The 5,617-nt window shown below is 43.7% G+C and overlaps 1 long non-coding RNA gene across 1 annotated transcript; it reads right to left on the bottom strand.

Moving 5' to 3' along the window:
* Positions 1-401: 401 nt before the first annotated feature.
* Positions 402-3,303, bottom strand: LOC146190483 (uncharacterized). Its single transcript, XR_014706315.1, has 3 exons — positions 3,210-3,303; positions 839-999; positions 402-588 (listed from the first exon to the last, which is right to left on the bottom strand). It is a non-coding gene; the product is annotated as an uncharacterized LOC146190483 (long non-coding RNA).
* Positions 3,304-5,617: the final 2,314 nt, after the last annotated feature.

The raw sequence follows: 5,617 nt of genomic DNA, 5'->3' as shown, positions 1-5,617 counted from the left end.
GGTGTGCATAGGGTGACAACAAAACCTAAACGGTAATAGTAACTTATGTATATGTATATCACACTAAACTTTCGTGGTCTGGCTCAATGAAGGCGCCAATGCAAATGCAAAGGACATGTGTATTTTCCAGCAAAATCCTGCTCCTTTCCTGCCATTAATATTTCAGAAAAAGCCATCAATACGTTGGAGTTATTATTATTATTTTTTTTTTTTGCCGGGCGCATTCGCCAAATACGACCTTGAGCAGAAAAAAGCTGCGCTCGCACAAAAAGACCTTCCGTTTATCTTTTTAGCAATGATGCAGGAGTCTCACGTGCCTTTGTTTCTTCCTTTGTTCACGGCTTCATTAACCATCCTTGTCGCCCACACAATGGCGCGAGAACAAACGACAGACAGCGGGACCTGTATCGTGGACAAAAGATTCACAGTGAACGCCGTTTCTCTTGAAGGAAAAAAATAAAGCGATTTCAATATTACCAATAAGGCTTGGGTGAAGAGGTACAAAAAGGTAATTTTCAGCAGAGAACAAAACAGCTCCCCGCTTTTTATCCATCCGCAGCCGCTTCCGTAGCAGGCTTCGTTGAAAACCTGCACAATGTAATTTCTTACGTCCATCATGATTTTTTGTCTCCTTCTTATCACAGATTCTGAATTGTTATTTTGCTTTGATAAAGTAAAGAGCTTTTTAGCGACGGTAGCGTTACCGTGAATAGAAACAAAGGTGAATTTTCTTTCGAAATTTTACTTGTCAGTTTTGTATAGCTGTTTCATTTTGGGTGCCAATGAATGGTTGTAAAGGACTTGGAGCGGAAGTTAAGAATAACTGACGTTTACTTACTGAACGCAGACGAACACTCCCAGTGGCACAAAAGTTTTGCGTGGCTTCTATCTTGCGTATGGCTAACTTTCCTTCTGATGTGTGCAGGGTGTCAATGACATACATGTTTTTGCTCTCAGCTGTTACACCCTTACTTGCGCTGCTGCTTTTTTAAGGAGGCCCTGCAAAGATTAATTGCCGCAGTGGACGGAAGTTGTAGCATTTTTTCATTGCTGTTTATTGTTCTGTAGTTTGCTTATGCCGAATTAAAGTAAATATTTACAAAGCCCGACCTCTTTTTGATCAGGCGTCAAAACTGCCTTGATCCAGCCAGAAAAAAAAAAAGAAAGCTTAAAAATACGAGCATAAGGGTGATTGTTTTATATGTGTAAGGAGTTATATACTGAACGTTTTTGCCTATGTTCTGTGTGAGTACTTTTCCCGCTTCCCGTAGAAATGTTTTATGACGTACATTTTACTGTGCTGCCATTATTTTGTTCGGAGCTCTCTTATATGTCCTCACGCCCTGACCAGCTGCAAAGTTTCTTGAGTAGGACACAGTGACTGGACTCCGTCTTTGTTAGGTGACAAAGCGGTAAGTTAATTTTCCTGTCCGTTGCATTCGTGCATCATTAGAGAGGCTCTGCTCGACTTAGAATTAGAACAATTAGGAAAGGAAATTTTTCAGTCCTAAGAGGCAGTCACGGTTGTGAACAAAACGTCTTTTTTTTTTTTTTTTTTACTCTTTTCAAGCGCCATTATTCATCGTTGAAACACGCTGAAAAGAAATCAGGTCAGGCTAAACTCTCTCCTTCGCGGACGACCTGGGAAAGCGGCATCACGTATAATTTATGAACGAGTGTTCATATAGGCTGCAAAAATGCATTCATTAAAATTTAACAGTAATAAAATGAATATGTTAGCAGAGAATATACCACACGTTTTCAGCCCGAGAAGCTAAAGGCCTAGGAGTCGACGTACGTTACAGAACATGCCACTTCCAGACGTGCATATAATTACAAGAAATAGACTCTATTCTTGGAATAAAGACTCAAATTCGTGATCTAAATAATGCAATTACTCAGGAAAGTCCAAGCATTCTGTCAAATTAAAGATAACTTACGTGGACTTCCATATGGGAAGAAAGTTACAATGTTCGCCACTGCCATATCGGGCAGACATTATCCATCATAAGCTTCTTGCTTCTCGTATACACCAATTCTACAACTTTTTTCTTATGAATAAAAAGTATTGTGGCAAATGTGCAACAGGCAGCATTATAATATTTAAATTAGGCCCACAACTAAATGAAGCAAAGCCAGGCTAAGGCAGATTTCTTACAAAACGTATAAAATTCATCTAGAGCGGCAAGCTGAAACCACTTCTATTTGTATAGTACAGCGGAAAGGAACTTTTTAGAGCACTACACAGTTGTCTTACATACCACATACTCTAGTTAGTGATGCCACTGACCAAAGAAACGTCCCTTTTTACACAACTTGAAATTGGGATGCGATCATAGATTTTATAATCTTCTTGGCTTTCTTCACTAACTGCAATCTCTAAACAGATGCGCCGGATTTGGAACTGCTGCCATTTTTAATTGATGATGCAACAATGCATTCATATAAACTTTTCTTCTAATGGACGACAGTGTTTGTCTAGTGTCGTTAGATAAGCGATACAGACGAAACAAAAATAAATCCTCTGGAGCCAATATGTGCTTAACTGGCTCCGCAATATTATATCCTTCAAGAAAGGGGCCGGAGGGGATATTTAAAATTGGCCGACCATTTAAAGTGTAGTCATCGCTCACAACCATGAGCGGTTGTTCGTGCAAGTAGGCGCGAATAGTTTGCTCAGGTTTCAAAAGAGAACGGCAGAGTACGCGTTTGCTCTCTGTTGCCTGGTACTTTTATGAACTACGACGCCTACCCTAGGCTCATGAAAGTGCCCGAGAATAAGAGGGGACTATACCTGGCGCTTAGGTTGCTTACATTTGCAACGCTTCATATTAAAAAAGTAGCAAAGCCTTTGTATGTTGGGTCAAAGGTTCAAATATGCGCGAAAAGGTAATGCGAATCTTTGTTCATGTTGCACATTTAAAGGAACCTGCGCGCAACTTTCTGTAAGCAGGATGCAGAAATTGTGCGATCGCAGCTGATTTATGCAGGTCTGGGAAAACATCCGTACTAACAATATAGCCCAAAGGACTGCTCTTAGGCACACGTAGGACGTATCTGGTTTTAAAGTTGGCCCTGAAAACGTGGTTGATTGCAGCACTCCCCGAAGCCTTTTCGAGTGGTATTAAAAGCTTGCTGAGATGACAACGATGTCATCTATGTACTGCAAAAAAATTCCACTGCTTGTCAACCATTACAGTATCCATTACTTGCTGGAACGTCGCTGGTGTGAAGCAGAGGTGCAATGGCATCCCCTTGGAACTTGAATGGGCCGCCAGGTTTGATGCATGCAGTCTTCTCGTGGTCGAGTGCGTCACCTATGCGGGAGAGAGGGTTGACATAGTAATGTTGTTCAAGGAACAGCAGTTGAGGCAGAAGCGAAGAATGCCGTCTTTATTGTTTACAAGAACGACTGTTTTACCCTGCCTCGGTGGTGTAGTGGTTAAGATGCCCGACTAATTGGTCAGAGTACTCGAGTTTGAACCCGAACTCCGGCGGCTGCGTTTAGATGGAGCCGAAACTGCGATATCAGTGTACGGTAAAAAACTCCAGGTGTTAGAAATTTCCGGAGTCCTCCACTATGGCATATCTCATAGTCTGAGTTGCTTTGGTACGTTAAACACTACAAACGAAACAAAATAAGTACGACTGTTCCAGCCGAGAGCTGTTCGACGGCCTGGTGACGTTGCCAGGAAGCATTTCCTCCCCTTTCTCGCGGTTGGTTTGGCGTTATCGCGGTGATACACTTTCGGGACTTCGCGCAGAGGTCGGACATTTTAGGCGAAGGCCTTCAATGGCTCATACTGTCGTCCGTTCGCAGAGGGTGTGACATCTTTGGCAGCGACTCAAAAAATGGCCATAAACATTTACTAGCGATGATTTACTTGTTAGAAGACGAACCACAACAACCGCAACACTTCATGTTATTAAAACTAATTATTTATTATTAGGTAGGTACTAATTAACACTGATTAGTAAACAGCATTAGCACACTCAGAAAGAGTTGTCTTGTACTTCAATCGCAATCCAGCACTCTCAAACCGTAAGCAATAACTTGCAATCATTCGCAATGCCTAGCAGCATGCCAAGCAAAGGCTTTCGCCTCTCAACACTATAGTTGCCAAAGTGTCTCGTAATTGTTTATCAGGTATAATGCGATGCTTGTCAAGCTGGGTATGCCGCACCTACAGCCCTGAGAAGAAGCATTCGCTTTAGGTTCGAAAGAACTGCGAATCTGGTCATGTCTGTTGCGGGGTAATGCTAGGTTGAGGTCAAACTTGAACTGATGGCCTTGGTGACGTGGATTTTCTTTAGTTTGGTCGGAGAGGGCAAACACGTGTCAGATGTCTTCAGAAACTCGTCAAGGAAAACAATCGGTTTGCAGTTATTGGAAATGCCGGCATTCTTCGGTGGTGAAGTTCGTTAATAGCACCTGAATTTATCCAGTCAGAAAACAGGTAATGTCTTTTGCGGCGCCCAGCTTGAATTTGAACCAGGAGTAGCGTGTGTCTCCCTCTGCAAGCCTTTGGAATTTGCAATGTCTCCTGCGCCTAAGTAGACGGCGACCCTTAATAAAATCCGCACGCTCAATTTTTCGTCGAGGTTATTTAAAGGAACGTGACGCTTCGACATCGCTACATCTGGCATTGCTTTGTGAATGGAAAGCTTGATGAGCTTTCATCGGAAATCCTGAAGCGCTTGTTGTTCACTCAGAATGTTTTTTCTGTTGAAATGTATTGAGGTCGTGGCCTAGGTACACCGTTATCACTTCGCGAGGCAACGGGGCTAATAAGAAGTTTGGTCGCGTCATCATCGATGTTGTCCTCATGTACAACGGCGTAAACCTTCTGCCGCGTCATCGTTTGTCATTAGCGCAAGAGGATCATCTCTATTTCGCCATAAAGCAACTTTGCGACCAAATATTGATACCTATGGTTTCCCCTACCCGGGCTAAGCATTTTTTTTGCACCTAAATGCGGCCCGGGGGCGCGAATGAGCGCTGAACGGTGATAGGCAGCGAGACAGACGGGTTGACGACGCGCACTCTACCCTGCGCAGGGCGTTGGCGATTTCTTGCGGTCGTTTACTGGGGCGAGGCCATGGAGCGTCGATTGCAAAACCGCTAAAGCCGTTTTCTTTGTAAGCACAGTGGCGTAGAATTTCGCTGGCTTCACTGCGGTGCAATTTCAGGAAACTGCTGTTTCCATTACTTCAGGCGACGCATTTCCTGGAACGTAAGAGCAGCTCGTAGGTTCGTGAAACGGCACTCAAGGGGTGGCGTTCAGGAATAGCTCGGAAACGATGAGGGCTTGGCGTCTTCCGTCGAGTTGTTCGAGCTACGTACGTGGCAGCGCAGCTCATGGCCTACAGTTGTTGCGTAGTCCGCCAATGCCGTGGTACAAGCGTCTGCTTGACGTCGTCTCAGACAATGTCCGTGAGCTGGGGCTGTTCGGCGATCGTAGTATCTTGCAGAGAGTGCTTGAAATGATCGATCGTATTAGGACACCTGGACATGCATTATCGTCTCAATGGTGATGCTTTGTTTGCAAATTGGGCCACAGCTTTTGGGAGGTTACCGACAAGCGTTGTAAAAAGTAACTATTTGACTCATCGCATT

The sequence above is a fragment of the Amblyomma maculatum genome, chromosome 4 (assembly GCF_055883805.1).
Source record: "Amblyomma maculatum isolate TAMU_Amacu chromosome 4, ASM5588380v1, whole genome shotgun sequence".
In the NCBI taxonomy this organism is placed as follows: domain Eukaryota; kingdom Metazoa; phylum Arthropoda; class Arachnida; order Ixodida; family Ixodidae; genus Amblyomma; species Amblyomma maculatum.
The sequence above is the reverse complement of the archived record's forward strand: the minus strand, read 5'-3'. Positions and strand labels throughout refer to the sequence as shown.